The sequence below is a fragment of the Acomys russatus genome, chromosome 29 (genome assembly GCF_903995435.1).
Source record: "Acomys russatus chromosome 29, mAcoRus1.1, whole genome shotgun sequence".
Taxonomy (NCBI): Eukaryota; Metazoa; Chordata; class Mammalia; order Rodentia; family Muridae; genus Acomys; species Acomys russatus.
Window position 1 is genome coordinate 1,359,272 of NC_067165.1, and position 18,489 is coordinate 1,377,760.

The 18,489-nt window shown below is 43.3% G+C and overlaps 1 protein-coding gene and 1 non-coding gene across 15 annotated transcripts in view; one reads left to right on the plus strand and one right to left on the minus strand.

Moving 5' to 3' along the window:
* The window catches only part of Sgip1 (SH3GL interacting endocytic adaptor 1), a 197,780-nt gene that overhangs the window by 26,289 nt on the left and 153,002 nt on the right, over window positions 1-18,489 (plus strand). The gene's annotated exons all lie outside the window — the stretch shown is intronic.
* LOC127212121 (U6 spliceosomal RNA) lies at window positions 4,215-4,321 on the minus strand. The gene has a single exon (XR_007833504.1). It is a non-coding gene; the product is annotated as a U6 spliceosomal RNA (small nuclear RNA).

The window sequence follows — 18,489 nt, forward strand, 5'->3', positions numbered from 1 at the left end:
AGGAGGGGAGGGGAAAAAATCTGGGCAAACTGGAGGGATCACCAGGAGGTAGCTGGGAACTTGCATTGCTTAGCTCCTTGTCCTCAATGCACTTCCGGTGTCTAAATGTCCTAGGAAGATGCTTCTCCAGTGTTAATATGTGCAGGAAAAGCATGCTAACCCTGTTGAGATGCAGTGTCTCACGCCTTCAGCCAGGAGAAGCTTCCAACCCTGCATCTCAGCTGATGCTGATGCTGATGCTGATGCTTCAGGGCTCGTCCTTGGAGGACTAAGGCTTGCAAGTTCCCAGATGATGCCAGAGACCCTGAATTCTTGCTTCATTTTGTCTTTTGGCAGTACTTTCCTAGAAGCAGTTTGACCTTTCCTGTTTTCCTAGCACTTACACCGGCAGATGGCTGCACACAAGCATGCATCCCTCTGTGTTGTAACTTCTAATGTTCAGACCTTCAGAGAAAATCTGGCTTAAATCTGCTTTGAATAATGGCATCTATTATCTAACGCAGCTGAAGAAGCAGAGCAAGTCAAACAGAGGATTCAGGAGCTGTTTGCGTGCGTGGTTCTGCGGTGTCATCACTGCTTTCTTTCTCTTCCTTCTCTGATGTCCTTGGCACTGCAGACTGTCCAAGGTCATCCCAGCCTACACTTTTGTGTCAAACTCTGTCAGAGGCAGAAAGAGCTGCATCTTTTGTTCTGTTTAGGATCTAGATGCTCGTCTTCATAGTTCACCATTTCCCAAAGCTCCGTGCAAATGTCACAGGTCTGTTCTGGGCCAGCCACTTTATCAGGAGAATGGGATGGTTGTAATTCTCTCAGTTTGAAGATAGTCAGGGGGTGTTTGCTGTGGCCAGAGAGGAGGTCAGTATCCCTTGGAGCACCTGGATCTGCAGAGGAGTGGATATGGGGGCAGGAAAATACAGGTTCTATTGGAAAGAAGGAATATGGCATGATGGGGGAAGGGAGAGTGAACACAGTGCTGGAGCCAGTGTCTCCTGACTTATAATATCCAGTGAAAAGCCCTGACTCCAGGGAAGGCAACAAGCCACAGCCTCCTGGCCTTCTTTTTGCTTTTCCTGGACTTACCCTCTCCTGAAGCTGACCTCAGAAATTCTTGGCTTGACTTCCCAAACCTAGCCTTTGCTACTGCTTCCTACGTCAGCCGTTCATCTGTGGTTAATTACGGCGTAGGTGAGGAAGCGGTGGTGAGACTGTGTCGTATCTGATGGGTGCTGCTGTTGCCTGGACTTGGCTCGATTATTAAACATTTTTATGGTCCACCCTCACAAAGCATCGGGTGCCCCTTACACTTCAAACCTAGACAAATTGAGAATACTCTGGATACTTAACCCTGTCCTTGTTCAAGTCTCCAGACTTCCACCAGGAGGGTGGGAGTCCTTGGTGTAAACACTAGAAGGTTTGAATTAACCAGTTAAACCATAACCAGCCTAAGTACGGACTCAGAACTGGTCCAAGTTCAGAGAATAAGTCATTGGAGTGTGGGACCTAAACAAGACATCTTTATGACTCACCACCAACAGCACCACCAGAAGCAGCACCAGCACACCTCCCCAAGGCTCAGGGAACCATCCCTGGAAGGGGAGGGAAAGAATGTAAGAGCCACAGGTAGGGGAGGAATGCAGTGAAGCTGCCTTCTGGACATGCCATCCCTATTACATTCATGAGCTCACCACAGGTATCGCCGTCTGCATATGAGCATCATAGACTCATCATGGGAAAGGGAAGGGCTCATAGGCCCCGCCGCTCCCCGAAGGACCATTGAGAGTTAGCCGTGGAATGACGTCATTTTCTTCAGTGGAGTGGCGACGGTTAATTGCCTATGGTCAAGTAAAAAAAACCTCTTGTCCATGCTCATGTAAGCAACCCCAATGAAACTCAGTGGGACTGACACACACACACACACACACACACACACACACACACACACACACACACACGGAGGGGGGCTGACTCATAAAAGTAGGAGAGGTGCACTTGCTGGGAAGAGAGAAGGATCTCAACAGAAGAAGGAGAGAGGGGATTAGATAGAGTAATGTTTGAGTAAGTATGAAGCTCTCCATGGGATCTGCGGTAGTCTAGACAGTGACGGTTCTGTGTGCAGTCTGCAGTAGTCTAGACAGTGAAGGCTCTGCGTGTGGTCTGCAGTAGTCTAGACAGTGATGGCTCTGCGTGCGGTCTGCAGTAGTCTAGAATAGTGGAGTTCCAGATTCAATCTCAGATGTTTTGCAGCCATTCTTTCCGTTTGCTCTGTTGTTGCTAAATATTGTCTCGTCCCATTCGCCGCCCCTACCTCCCCCCACCTTCTCCCACACTCCCACCCTCCCCGACCCAATGTTTGTGCAAAATCCTACGGGGGAGGGGCATTTCCCTGAGACATCAGTATAATGTGGAAAAAAGGGGGAAAAATCGAGGTTTTTTTTTTTTAATTTTTAAAAATTAATTTATTCTTGTTACATCTCAACGTTTATCGCATCCCATTCTTCCCTCCCTTCCATTTTCCCCTTATTCCCCTCCCCTATGACTGTTCCTGAGGGGGATTACCTCCCCCTGTGTATGCTCATAAGGTATCAAGTCTCTTCTTGGTAACCTGCTGTCCTTCCTCTGAGTGCCACCAGGTCTCCCCCTCCAGGGGACATGGTCAAATGTGAGGCACCAGAGTACACAAGAAAGTCATATCCCACTCTCCACTCAACTGTAGAGAATGTTCTGACCGTTGGCTAGATCTGGGTAGGGGTTTAAAGTTCACCGCCTGTATTGTCCTTGGCTGGTGCCTTAGTTTGAGCGGGACCCCTGGGCCCAAATCTGCCTATCATAATGTTCTACTTGTAGGTTTCTAGGACCCTCTGGATCCTTCTACTTTGCTATTCTCCCACGCTTCTCTCATTTAGAGTTCCAATTGGATGTCCTCCCCTCTGTCCCAGTTTCCTCGTAAGTGAAGGCTTTCGTGGGACATGCCCCTTGGGCTAGTATGCAGATATAAGTGAGTATATACCATTTGAGTCTTTCTGCTTCTGGGTTAACTCACTCATTATGATCATTTCTAGCTCAATCCATTTATCCACAAATTTTGGGAATTCCTTGTTTTTAATAGCTGAGTAGTATTCCATAGTGTATATGTACCACAGTTTCTTTATCCATTCTTCTACTGATGGACACTTAGGCTGTTTCCATGTTCTGGCTATTATGAATAAGGCTGCTATGAACATGGTTGAGCAAATTTTCTTGTTGTGTGCTGGAGCATCTTCTGGGTATATTCCAAGGAGTGGAATAGTTGGGTCTTGAGGAAGCCCTATTCCCATTTTTCTGAGATAGCACCAGATAGATTTCCAAAGTGGCTGTACTAGTTTGCATTCCCACCAGCAATGAAGGAGTGTTCCTCTCTCTCCACATCCTCGCCAGCATGTGGTGTCACTTGAATTTTTGATCTTAGCCTTTATGATGGGTGTAAGATGGAATCTCAGAGTTGTTTTGATTTGCATTTCCCTGATGACTAAGGACGTTGAGCATTTCTTTAAGTGTTTCTCAGCCATTTGATATTCTTCTGTTGAGAATTCTCTGTTTAGTTCCAAGCCCCATTTCTCAATTGGGTTATTTGGTTTGGTTGTGTTTAATTTCTTGAGTTCTTTATATATTTTGGATATTAGACCTTTGTCAGATGTAAGGTTGGTGAAGATCTTTTCCAGTCTGTAGGCGTCGCTTTGTTCTCTTGACAGTGTCTCCTGCCTTACAGATGCTTCTCAGCCTCATGAGGTCCCATTTATTAATGGTTGCCATTAAGGCCTGGGCCGTTGGTGTTCTGTTCAGGAAGTTGTCTCCTGTGCCAATATGTTCCAGGCTCTTTCCCGCTTTTTCCTCTAAGTGACTTAGTATCTCTGGTTTTATGTTGAGGTCTTTAATCCACTTGGATTTGAGTTTTGTGCAAGGTGACAAATATGGGTCCAGTTGCCTTTTTTTACACATAGACCTCCAGTTAGACCAGCACCATTTGTTGAAGATGCTATCCTTTTTCCATTGAATGGATTTGGCTTCTTTGTCAAAAATCAAGTGACCATGTGTGTGTGGATTCATATCTGGGTCTTCGATTCGATTCCACTGATCAACCAGCCTGTTGCTGTGCCAGTACCATGCTGTTTTAATTACTATTGCTTTATAGTACAGTTTGAGATCAGGTATGGAGATTCCTCTGGAGCACCTTTTCAAAAAATATGGAACGCTTCATGAATTTGCCTGTCATCCTTGCTAAGGTGCCATGCTAATCTTCTCTGTATCGTTCCAATTTTAGTATATGTGCTGCCGAAGCGAGCACAAAAATCGAGGTCTAAACAAGAAAAAGAAGAAGTATCTGCCCTTTGTTACTTTGTGGGCTCTTTTTCTCCCACCCTTTATCTCTCCCCAATCACTAGATAGGAGAGAAAAAAGGATAGAAAGAGGAGAAAGATCCTTGAGTAGAATATCTTTCTTGTTTTTTATTTCAGCATGACTGCTAAGTAACCACAACCGACCCTTCTGAATAACCAACACACACATACACACACACACACACACACACACACACACACACACACACTCACTCACACACACACACCCATGGGAGATCTAGCATTTATATACCCTCTGAAGGTTCCCAGAATTCCAAATGTTACACAATTGCTGAAAATATCTGCTGCTGGCCAAACCATGCCTCTGCTAGAACATGAGGCAAATCATAGTCCTCTGCTTCAAAGCAGCCTCCATCCCCATACCTGGAATTAAATGAAAACATACTCTTACAATATTTCTCGGGGGGGTGTCTGGTTTTGGTTTGGGGGGAATTTTTTCTCAGTGTTATTTGAGACAGGGTTTTTCTGTGTAATCTTGGCTGTTTTGGACTCTCTTTGTTGACCAGGCTGGCCTTGAACACACAGAGATCCTCTTGCCTCTGCCTCCCAGAGGTGCTGGGATTACAGGCATGCACTGCCGATTTCTGTGTGTGTGTGTGTGTGTGTGTGTGTGTGTGTGTGTGTGTGTGTGTGTGTGTGTTTAAGAAACCAATATTCCTGAATTCTCACTACAGAACACATACAGGAAGAGCCTGGAGGGGAGTGCGGGGGAGCCAGGGGAGTTGGGGGACTGTGGGCCTCAGGCTGGTCTGCACAGTTCTGTTTGGGTGCTTTTTGTCAGGGAAGGCCCGGTGCTTGTGCTGTGTCATTTAGGGGTGCCTATTCTGTTGTAGCAGGAGACTTCACTGAGCCATCCTCGTCCCTCTTTATCCTGTTTGGTAAGCAGGCCAGAGAGTGACCAGCTGCAAGAGCACAGTCAGGTCTGGGATAAGAGGCCCTAACAGGACCTCCCTCCACTCGCTCAGCTGCCTGGTCTTTACCAGGGAGGAGCTGGCCTGCAGGGTGTTTGGGAAAATCCTAGTGATTTAGCCGTCTCCAGTGGGCCCGTGGTTGAGCAGCTGGGAAACAGTGAATCACATTGGATGGAATGCTCTGTTTGCTTCCTCTCCACAGGGCTAAGGGGGAGCAAGTTTTGCTGCCCTTCTACTTGGTCCAGTTGGATGGAAATGGCAAATAGTACCCCAGGTTCCAGAGAAGGGGTAACATTCAGAATACTGGATTTCTTTTCAGAAGATGCAAGGAGAAGGGACTGGCTCTAACTCCAGGATTAATTACTTAATGCTTGTTCTCTCGCTACGTTGCCACGTGAGGTCCTCTCTGGGGCAGCCAGAAAAGGAAGTGCATGCAGAAATTGGGAACACAGGCTGTAGTAACTGGAAACACTGGCAGGCAGCTAACTTACTGCGACAGAAGCCCTGGCTTAAATAGAATTAAAGTCAAACCCAGTAAACAGAAGCTGATAAGCCTGGGGATGCTCAGATTATCTCAATGGCTGATGGCATCTTTACCGTTTCTTGTGGACGTGGTCACGTGGTAGTCTTGAGACAGGCCCCTAAGGACATCGTTGGAAACAAAAGCATCCCCGCAAACTGGCTATAAGGACAAGGGTGACATTCAGGATTCCGCCCCGCGCATGCGCTAATGAGAGGCATGTCTGGGCTTGAACTTGGGTCCCTTGACCCCTCTGTAGCATACTGCAGGAATGAAATGCTTTAGGGACTTAAGCTCTACCTGCACTAAGTCTGCTTGGAGGCGGACATTGACAGTGTGAGCCACAGCAAGCCACTGTGGATGTTAAGTAGGGAGGTCCTTGGAGCTGACTTGACTTTATCTAAGGAAATGCGCACAGCATCCAAGGCAGGCCCCTGGGATGCCAGCCCCGCCCATCGTTTACTAAAGTGAATACATCCTGGTGGTTCCGCTGCTGTGTGTCCCTCACAACCCTGAGTGGTATACCCTACAGCACCTGTGGGCTGGATGGTGAGACCTCACCATGACCTGTTGGCGAGGCCATGAACAAAACAACATAAGATTAAAGCAAGCACAGGGAAAAGGAAGGAATCCAGAGGCTCAGTAAACACCGGGCGTATGTTGATGTTCCTAATGAGGCAGTGTATCCTGTCAGAGAGGAAAGAACAAAGCAGTGGCGGAAAGCTTAGTATGGTAAATACATAAGCCACAGCACGGGCATTTATGAAGTGTAACATAGTTTACCTAACTGCGTATGCTACATTGAAACACTACTGGCAACATAATAGGTTTGTTTATCCGAGCATATCACAAACATACAAGAGGTGGGTCATGTTATGTTATCATAACGGTATGAAGTCACCAGACAACAAGAATGTTCTGGCTCCTTCACCGCCTGACAGAATCATCATTTACTAAGTGTACAATTGACCAAAGCCTCATTATATAATACTTGATTAATGTGTTGCCTGCCATTTTTTTCTTATATTGGATACAGCTATAGCCCTGGAATTAAAAAAAAAAGGGGGGGGGGCGGGGATAGAGCAGGTAGGAAGCCATGCTGCATCCCTGAATTTCTTTTCATAAACATATCATGGAAGGAAGCATTCACATGGCCACACTTAGTAAGGGAGTTAGCTTTGATGGATTACACACCCAGACTCTTACGATCTACTGCCTGTAGGGAAGTGGTCCACTAGTTTCATCCTGCTTCCGACTCCCCATCAGGAGAAAGTGAGATGAGAACAAAGAGCCCCCTCAGCACAGTGCCTGAAGTAAGCTTTTCTTCATATTGTCATTATGTTATTTGTTTCTTTGTCTTATATGGGGTGGGGTGGGCACTCGGCCACAGTGTGCGAGGTCTGAGGACAACTGTGGGACTAGGCTGTGTCCTTTCACCATGTGGGTCTGTGGATTGAACTGAGGCCGTCAGGCTTGACATCAGGCTGAGTCATCTCACTGGACATGAGCTATTCTTTTTATCTGTGTGATATAATAATAATAATAATAATAATAATAATAATAATAATAATAATAATAATAATAATAATAATAATACCTTTTACAATTACCCCATAAGACTTAGAATTATCAGAGTTTTCATTGCCAACATGAGGAAACTGAGGAATGGAAAGTGTAAAGAATCCAAGCCCTAGGTTTGTTAGAGGCAGAGAGTTGCTATAAAACAACAGCTACCTGACAGTCACAATTTGCTGTTTATTACCATGACCCTCAACACTTCCATACTTTATTTTAATTCAGAGAGGAAATGTTTCCACCAGTGCGTTTTCATCTGCCATGTAATTGGCTTTCTCTTTGTGGAAGCCAATTTATTACAAGTATAATTATCTCATTCACTCCGTCAAATACTTTGTCTCTTTTCTTCCATTTACATGGCTTTTGTTTTCTCTAGCCTGTTTTTCATTTACGTCTTAAACATTTACAGTATTATTCTTGTGTATGTTCTTTTGAAAACTGTCCAGGTTATCAGAAACAAAAATTCAACTGTAAGTATTTGAGAGTTTTACAAAGTTATAGGGGATATAAAAAAGATATGAACTCAGGTTTCCATTTTCACTTTTTAAAAATCACTTTGTGTTTTGTTTCATTTTGTGTGCGTAAGGCCTGCAGCCAGCACGTCGAGGTCAGAGGCCTACTTGCAGGAGGCGTTTCCCTCCTTCCACCTGTGAGAAGTGCCCAGCACTGAACTCAGGCCTCAGGCTTGGCGGAAGATGCCTCTTCATGCACCGAGCCATCCCACTGGCCACAACTGAGGCTTCTCATGTCACAAAATGTAAAGTTCCACTGAGGACACCAAGAACTATGTGGGGCAAGGACGAGGCAGGAAACACATTCCAAGCGAGAGGAAAGTATGAGGCAGCGCTCAGAGATTATTTTGGGAAGAATGTGCTGAAATGTAGGCTTAAAATCCTGGGAAATAAAGTATGTCACAGCGAAACCCAAAAGGTTTGAGGACTTCTGCTCTTCTAAACTGAAGCGGCCATCTGCTTACTCTTGAGACAGTACACTTCTGCCCCACCTCCACCCTCACTCCCACCCCACCCCCCACTCACTCCAACCCGGGCTCCGCTCTGGCTCTGTGTAGGTACCAGGAGGTGAATCTAGTAAATATCAGCTTTGTCTTTACAGAATTTAAAATCTAGTCAAAAACAAACAAGCAAACCAAAAAACAACCCACGTTTGCTGGGAGAAAGCCAAGAATGAACGATGCTTAGTGTAACCAATCAGAATGGGCCCTCTGGTCCCATTTGCCAGTCCATTTTAGTGAAGGCAAAGGATGTTTCAAGTAATTTATTCTAGATTGTTATAGCTTTAGTTAGGTTCAACCAGACAAGTCTTTCTACTAAGATAGACTCATTTTAATGTCTCCACTGTGAAGAGAAATCAGTCAGCTAAAAGCAAGCAAGCAAGCAAACATACAAGCAAAAACCTTAAAACAACCAATATGGCACCCCTAATCGCAACACTTAAGGGACTGAGGCAGACCAGCCTAGGCTACTGCGTACCAGGACTATAGAGTGAGACCCCATATTAACAACTAACTAAAACACAAAAAGGCAAGGAAAAGAAAGAGGGAGGGAAATGTTGGCGCAGCCTACCAGAAACAATCGTATTTTTAGGATGGCGCTGAGTGATGGCTCTGGTTGTGAGTGACCCACCTCAGCGCACTCGTGCCAGTTCACTTGATGTTTGAATCTTGGGATGTTTTCAAAAATCAATGTGAATAATGAGAAATCATTGTCCCTCAGGGGCCATCAGTTTTCTGGAAGAGGACTCTCATTGCACTTGTCATTTTGATTTTAGACACACCTGGGGAAGCAACCGACCAACTGGGAAAGGAACTGCTGTACTTTCATGTTTGCCTCCAAAATCATCTCTTGTTCCAGAAAATTAATTCACTTGTCTCTGAGGGAAGAATTCTTTCAGTTTTGGAGCAAGGAACGTTTGTGCTAGTGCAGTGCACAATCTAGCTAAATGAAATAACACAGTTGAAAAGAAGCACCTCTGTTTGGTCTGTTATAGCCCTAACCACAGCTGTTGCTGGCTTGGTTTTCATCTGTGGAATTGTAATAATAAAAATGAGATGATAGTTATGAAAACACTGTCCAAAGTCGGAGTGTTTCATCATTTTTGCCTTTCCAGGATGTGTTTACTCTTTTTTAGAAATGGTATCCAGATTCCCCCATGGAAACTAGCTGATCCTGTGTGTATATCACAGAGCATGTGTAACAAAACTGGCTAAGATGGACAGTAAATGGTGCCTATAAAAATAAACAGCAATTGGCTTAGCGTTAATCAAACTGGTCTAATAAGAATGGATTTTGGAAGTTGTTTGGAAGCTGCAGCGATGAGGTGCCTGCCATTTTCAAGAGTGTACACCTGGAAAAATATGAGCCTGAGGCTGTAATCTTCCTACAGGAGGCTTGAAAATGAAGGCACACAGAAACAATTTCAATTTTAATTTCTTCTGCAGTATGTATAACTTTATTTTATTTTCTTGTTTTATTGCGTTAGCAAATACTTCTAGTACAAGATCCAAAGGGAAGGCGAGAGTAACCATCCTTGCCTTGTATGTGATCTTAGTGGAAAACTAGGAGAGTCACCATTCAGCAGGATGGCTTGTTGGCTGTGGAGTTGGTAGGGTGGCCTTCACTGAGCTGAAGAGGTGTCTGTTTAGCCTTGGTTTACTGAAGGTTGCCCTTTATGAATAAGCATTGCATTTTGTTAGATTTTTTTTAATCTGTGAATATGATCCTGTGAGTTTTCTGTCGGGTGTTAATATAGTGGGTTGTATTGTCTGATTTTCTTAAATACTTGGTACAAATTCCACATGGAATTCTTTTTATACCAGGTCTGATTCCATGCAATCAGATTATATCTATATCACTGAGGATTTTTAAAATCTATATTTGTGAGAAATATTGGCTTATATATTTTTTCCTTGTTTGAAGTGTTTGGTTAATTATGGCCTTAAAATTAATTAAGGTCGTTCATATACTTGTATTTTGTGAAATGATTATAAAGAATTGATACGATTTCTTTCTTAAATGTTCAACAGATTTCACTAGTGAGTCTGAGTCTGTTTGAGCAAAAACGCATTCTTTTTTGAAAGTTAGTCATTGCTGGTTCAATTTCTTTAAAATATATATACACATCTAGATTATCTCTGTCTTCTTACATGAGTTTTGGCAGGTCACACTTTTCAAGGAATTAGTTCATTTCGTCTTGGATGTTCCTTTGCATATCCTATGCATGATGTTCCTTTATTACTCATCAAATATCCAAGATAATTGTAATGATGTTCTGTCTTACACTTCTGGCTCTAACAATTTATATCATCACGCCCTCCTCCTTTTTTTCTTACCCCGGGTCTTGGGATTACTTTTGATTTTTAAAAATCTTTTTAAAATACTAGCTTTGGTTTTGTTGGCAGGCTTTTTAATATTCTTCATCTCGCCATATAAAATGCCACCAGTGGACAACAATCACTTCTCCAATTTTAATAATTCTAGGAGCCTTCAGAAACTTCCTCTTTGAGACTAACCCCCACCCAAAAAACAACAACAACAACAAAAACAAAGAACAAATGAAAAAACCCAAAGGTTTTGAAAAATTAATGCTTATACTCCTGTAATCCAAATATGCATTGCAAGGGATAAAGTTAATTTTTTTCCTAGACATTCTTAGGCTATACTGTTTAAGAACTTTATTTCAATGTTAAGTGTTTGCCGAAGGTATTCACCATTAATTATCACTAGGGGCGACCCAGATTTGAAGAAAGGTCTGTGTAACTATTTGATCTCTAGTATTAGTGTGAACACCCTACTAGTTCTCTGCCTCAGAAGTTCCAGCCTTATATATCCAGCCACCCAATGAAACAGTAATATGTATACTTAACAAATATCTATTGAATATGTATTCTATGCTAAGCATTCTAATAGGCAGGCATTGGGGACTCAGAATTCAGCAAAAATTCAAATGACCTGCTTTTGTGGAGTCTGTTGTGTAGCTTTATGTCCCCATCACTTGCTTATTTACCTTTATTCTTATGGCTCATAAAGACTTCTGGTAAATTTCTAATTTTTCAATAATCCCATTCCAGAATTATTCTTATCCTTTTTGACTTTTTCTATAGAACATTACACTTGAAGTTTAAATTCATTCATTGCTTTTGCAGTGCTAGCCACCGAAGTCCGGGCTTCATACTTGCTAGGAAAGCACTCCACCAATGATCAACAACCTCAGGCCCTCAGGAGTATTTTTTATTCCGAACTCTCCATTTCTCTACTTAATATTTCTGCCTGCTCTCCCATCTATCTCATCCCTCTTGCAATTCTGCAATGTCTCCTCCCACGGATGCCTAGCATTGCTGGCATTAATCTTCACAAGTTACCAGTGAGTCATTTTCTTGGAAATAAGTCATGTCAGTCTCAGCATCACTGTGGACCAATCAACTAGATGACTAGGAATGGGCCAGCTAGGCTAGTAAGTCAACTAGTCCCCATCTCTCAACGGAATACGATATAAAATATGCAGTGCCATGTAAGAAGGAGTCTTACCTTAAAACCAATTGAATCTAAGGTTTGGAGAAGATGGCCCAAGTGAAGAGCACATGTTGCTCTTACAGATGACACAGGATTGGTTTCCAAGACCCACGCTGGGTATCTCATGACTACCTGGTCCAGCTCCAGGCTACCTGATGCTTTCTGGCCTCCTGTAGACAAAACACTCAAGAAATAATTTTAACTTTTTTAACTGAATATACATTTGAGCCTTTAAGAATAACCTACCCATTTAAAGGAATTTTTAATGTAACCACATTATAATTTTTATATTGCTTGAAAGATTTTTGCTGGAATACATAAGCTGAAGGGGGAAAAAGAGGACATTTAAAAAAAAATAGAAGAAAAAAATTAAATGACACCAATAAGGAAGCAAGAAAACAGACAAATTAAGGCTGTTACACAGTCCCTGGAGAATTATACCAGGTTTTCTCAGAAAGAGGAGGATAAGAGAAGGTAAAGAGAGGATATCCTAAGTTAAGATTTTTCAGGAATTGTTACAACATAATGTAACATAGAATGTAATGAGGTCCTGAGTTGAGCAAAGATATAAACTGGAGACTTTTGTGCAATTCAAGACACCTGAGAGCAAGCCTGCCTGATTTCCTGATGTCAATAAAGCAGTGTTAATTTTGCTGTGAAAATAGGTTATGGTATGCAAACACACACCTGTATGTGGTGGTATAAGATCGTGGCAGATGAGCTGAGAGGTTTCCCTCTATGCTACCTGCTTACATGAAATGTCACTTGAATCCTCGTGTTTTGCACAATTATATTCATTAATACAGGGTTTAAGAAATGCAAGTAAAACAGCTTATCAAAGTGAGGAAATCTAGAGAGCTGTCGAGCAGTTGATATGGACGTGCTGGGCTTTTGTTCTTCTCTTTTATGGTATGTGTTTTCATGATTAAGTTTTAAGAAGCTGTCCACTGGTGCCATATTGTTTAAACCCGTTTCTGGTTAATAAGTTTACATTAAGCCATTGGTTCACCACACGGATTGCTTCATAGGCTTTCGTGTAGGAAGACCCTCCTGCCTTCTCCATGGTTCCTCCTTGCAGGAAAAACACTTCTCTAAAAACGCGTCCCATTGCCTAAGCCCACCATGTCCTTTGAGACTTCCAGTCTCTGGGGAGTCCCATCCCCACTGCCCAGGAGCACCTTCCTCTCCCTTTCAGCACCAAGTATTTCCACTGAGCTGGGGAGGCCTGGAACATCTAGTCGCTCTCCCCAGGTTTCCCCTGTGCGTGCCCACTCCCCACCCATCCCCCAACCCCAACCCCCACCCCTCTCTCTTGCTCTTGCTACATTTGGTTACAAATACAAAGCCTAAGCGTCTGTCTCTTCACTCCTGGTCCCATTATGGTGCTACTTAGTGACTTTTAAATTAATATCTATAGGATGCACCCCTTCCCCCCGCCCCCCTTTGTGCTGTAAAGGGAGACATTTAGAAACAGCATATTTCTATCATGCAGCCTTTCTTCCCAATCTCTGAATCTCCGCAGAGATGCGACTCTTCTAAAGAGAAGAGAGAACGCAGTTCTAACCCCCTAGGCACACATATGCTAGAAAATTGCCAGCAACTCGACTCTGACGTTAAGATTTAATCATTGTTAGAACAGCTGCCATTTCTCTTTTTTTAAAAAAATATTGAGGGGTGACTCCTTTAATGAACACTTTTCCCTGAGCCAGCAATACTTAATATCTACTCAATTTCTTTGTGTTTATATGTTTATATTAGATTTAATTCCTTGACTTCCTCCCCAAATGTGTTTTTATGGAGGTTTCTCCCAGGCTATTTGGTTACAGCTAATTAGTTTTTCCTTAACTCATGAATTAAAGATTTGAAACCATGTGTTGGATTTTCTTCCCCATCCCCCACACTTGGAGACTTTGTATAGATCACTTTGACAGTGGTTTCAAGTGTTCCGAGTGTTTTCAGTGGCGTTAACCATGTTTTGTAAGATCTGGATAGCTGTAACCCTCAAATCTTGAGTGTGTGTTGACCAGTTAAGTGATTCCCCACTTTTGGTGGCTATTTTAAAGTATAAGATATTTTATGGAGACTGAAGCAGAGGTGATTAAAGGTTATATATGAGTTATTAAGTAATTACTGAACCAGTACAATGTGATGGATACATAAGAGAGAATCTCATTTCCAACCCAAAGGAATGAGCACTGATGTAGACTTCAGTTGTGTTTAAAATGCCTATGAGGCCTCTGCCTTGTTTTGGCAAGGAGAGGGGGGGAAGGAGGAAGAGAGAGAGAGTCAAAAGAGACTTCTCCATTTCTCTGCCCTGCTCAACTTGGGAACAACCTATATGGCATCTGCTCATGTTCCACTGAGCTGCATGGCACAATGAATCTAAAGATACTCGCAAATGGCACTGAGTTGTATCCAAGAAGAAGAAACTTGTTTAGACAGTGGCTAGCCAGTTCCTGTCATTGTCCACCCACCCAAACCCCTACCTACCTTTGCCACCATCCCATGCCCCATCTTCCTGCCTCTTTTGCGGGTGCCTATTTCTGGTGCTTTGTTTTACTCATCACCTAATAGAATTTCATATTTAGTGTGCCCTAACTATATATATGTGTGTGTGCATATATATATATATGTATTATACACACATATATAGATGCATATAGATGAATATACAGAGCATATACATATATATATGGTATGTGATTGTCAGTGTCTTTGCTCAAGAAATTTACTTAGTGATTGTATTTTCCTGCTCTTCAGCAATTCAAATTTTTATTTTCTTTAATATGCTGTGGCACGAGGTGTTTGGTGTTGAATTTCCATGCACTGTAAAATAGATCTAGCTCTATACTTCCAAATCTGGGCAAGCACGGACCCAAAGAGGCCGAGGAGAGATTTTTAAATGTCAAGAGAAGAATTTATGGAGTTGCCACTCATAGTGTCGCGACCCTTCCGACCAGCGGAAAATAAGGACACGACTCGAACGTTCTTCTCCAGGCAGTTTATTCAGGAACCTTTTCAGCAAGCTTCCTTTCCTGCACCCCAGCGCCCCTCTTATATCCTCTGCCTCACCCAATCAGCAGCCCTTACGTCGGTAGCTCCAATTGGTTCCCGACAAGGCGAGGTGCATACATCAGAGCAAAGCACGGCCCACAACCCAAATAAGGACTTGTTTACCAGCCAGGAGCAGAATTGCAAGTCATCTTGCCTGGCAGGTTGCCAGGAGCTTCAGCTTCCCACACATAGGACATTTAAAAAGCACATAATCTACTAGCTCTGATCATACATGCAAACATGCATGCATGCATGCATACATACATACATGCATACATGCATACATACTTTGTGTTTCATCTTTAGAAGAGTTAGACTTGCTTGTAGTGGTTGGAATGAGAGTAAAGGGTTTTTCAGGAATTCAGAAAGCACTAGAAAGACAATGGCAGAGCTCACCCTGAGTCGTGTGTGAATTCCCCATATGCTTGCTATTTAAAAATAATCATAATAACTTTTGATCCTCACGTCAGTCCATAGAGTGTATTTTCAGAGCTGCTTCGTATTTGGCCAGGGATTTTGTTTTTATAATTACTTGACTTTACATTTACTCCAGCTCCAATGTGGCCTACAACTTAGGTGCGTATCTGCCCCCCAAAGCCTATTTAGAAATGAGCTGTTTGTGACGAGTGGTGGCTTGGAAAGGAGTAGGCACTGGAATGTCCCCCATGCTCCTGTGAGGGGCCATAATTAAACTCACTGGTCCTCCAGAAAACAAGGAGCCATTTAAAATTAATAGTTGGAACCAGGCACCATGACACAACAGGCATCACCTGCCTGTGATGCCACTCCTCATGCTGAGGTAGAGAAGTGTACACTGCTGGACTTCCTGCAGGATGTGGCAAGCCTTGTCTCAAAACAAACCAAAACAAAATGAATAATAAATATCACAAGCCTTTAAAACTGGACCCACATATACACGGCATAAATTTAACTGTAATAATGTAAATGCTATCAAACCCACATGCATTGACATCCTGAACGTGGCTCGGTGTGTGTTCTCCTATGAGTCAGGCGAGCCAAGGGGCTCAGTTTTCACAGATCAGTAACAAAGGCCAGGCCTGGTGTCTAATGCCCCTTCATACTTCACTCTGTGTGCACTGGATTGCCATTGTCTGGTGCCTATGTACTTTATGGTAAGATCACGTCATGGACTCTATACTCATGGCTAGAATCTGGCAAACTTCAATGTAAATATACACATGTGTACATGTATAAAGCTTAATCAGAAACCTCTAGTCATCAGAGTGCCTTGGACAGACAAATAGAGCCATTTTGCCTTTGTTGTCAGTGACTCATGCCACCAGACCCAGGCTTCGTGGGCAGCTGTGCCACAGCGTAGGAGCAACATGCATCTTGTTCAGTCTGCATGGACTTTCTTCCTAAGTTCATGTGGGAAGTGGAGCTGGGCAGGGAGGTCCAGGGTGCTTACATTTTTTTTATCAGAGGGTTGGAAAATAAACACACACAGTAACAATAAGGAGATGGCTCTCAGGATGGCCCTTCCCAGGCATGAAGGAGAGACGCCGGTAACAAAGAGAATGCAGGGTATTAGCAATTACAGATTTCTTGTAACACCCACATTAATGTAATAGTCATCCAGTTGGAGTCAGTAAAGATAAATGAAAACGAATGGGAAAACCTTTCTCTGTTGGGTAAAATAAAATAACTCAGGGATTTCCACTACCAAGCCTAGGTAATTGTAATCCCAGTATGAGAATCTTCTGGTGTCAGCAACCCGGGTTTAAAATCTGACTCCTTGGTAAGTGAAGACTTTCATGGGACATATCCCTTGGGCTAGTGTCCAGATATAAGTGAGTATATACCATTTGAGTCTTTCTGCTTCTGGGTTAACTCACTCATTATGATCATTTCTAGCTCAATCCATTTGTCCACAAATTTCGGGAATTCCTTGTTTTTAATAGCTGAGTAGTATTCCATAGTGTATATGTACCACAGTTTCTTTATCCGCTCTTCTACTGAGGGACACGTAGGCTGTTTCCATGTTCTGGCTATTATGAATAAGGTTGAGCAAATTTTCTTGTTGTGTGCTGGAGCATCTTCTGGGTATATTTCAAGGAGTAGAATAGCCGGGTCTTGAGGAAGCCCTATTCCCAGATTTCTGAGATAGCACCAGATAGATTTCCAAAGTGGCTGTACTAGTTTGCATTCCCACCAGCAATGAAGGAGTGAGTGTTCCTCTCTCTTATGCCACATACCAATGAAGCCATGGTGTCCTTGTTTATAAAATGGAAATGACACTGTAAGACAACAGTAAGGCTTTAAAGAGACAGTGAGCCCAATAGGCATACTTGTAAGCAATCTGGGACTTGGTTGCTGTTTATTCCAATTAACCTGTAATATACAGTCCTAGGTCTCTTGGCCCAGGCTCTTCTGCCTTTACCATTTTGCTCCTTAAAATCCCGCTGTTGAAACGTTCGCAAATGACTTTCAGTTTTGTGTGCTCCTCTCGGGTTTCCCGACCCTTCCCCCTCGCAGCAGGTAAGTCGTATGAAGACCACAAGACAAGGTGTTCTAGAAAGAGGTGTTCTAGAAGGAGAGTGACTTCAGATTAATCACGCAGCACGTGAAGTTCGAAGGGCACGGATTACCCCCCACCAATTGCAGAACAGACAAGGAGGTGATTGTCTTATTTCTGCCTCCCACCCCTCCCCTTGCAGAACTGCTGCCTGCGGAGGGCTACAGTGTCAGCTGTGTTGTGCCTGGTGCTTGAGATTACAGCTGTGGCACGGCGAGCTGAAGGGTGCCACTCCAGGCTTGTTGTACGAGAAGGGCAGCTGCCAGCGAGCCGGGGCGTGCTGCAGTATCTTGAATCCGAGCTACCTGCTGCCGGCTGGGGTAGTTTTTCCTCAGATGAGGCTCAAGTTGCTCCTGAGCCAATATCCTCCTCCCATCTCTGCAGATTAAATGCTTTGCCCGTTTCTTCAAGGTCCGTTCCAATGATCAGTCCATGCGTGAAGGCTTTCTTAGTCCTCTTGGTCTTCTTCCCCGCTCTGAGTTTACGGCATGTGCTAATAGCCATGTGTCTGTGAGCTTCCTTGACTAATGGGGTGAATTATCCAGGGCCTCCCCTCAAATCAAAGAGCACCCTGAAAACACTAGTGGCCCAGTTGGTGTCTGAACTCACTTAACGTCTTCTGATCTACTTGTTTCTTGAGGCGATGCTCATTCTCTGGTTTTAACCAGATATAATTTGATGTTTTAAAGTGACCATAAGTTTTGTCCATCCTGGTTCTGACCACAGGGATAACACATAAGGAAAGTACACAAAGGAAAGAGGCCATGGGCCATTTTAGCTATATTACTTTCATTCATCTGTACTATTGTGAAAAACTCGTATTTCTTCACCCTACGACTCCAGGGCCTTGTTTGTTCAGGTGCTCAAAGGCTTAATAACTTGAATTTGATGAGCTAATTCACTTAGCAGTGTGGGAAAGTGATACCAGTACAGGGGTGGAGTGTGTGTGTGTGTGTGTGTGTGTGTGTGT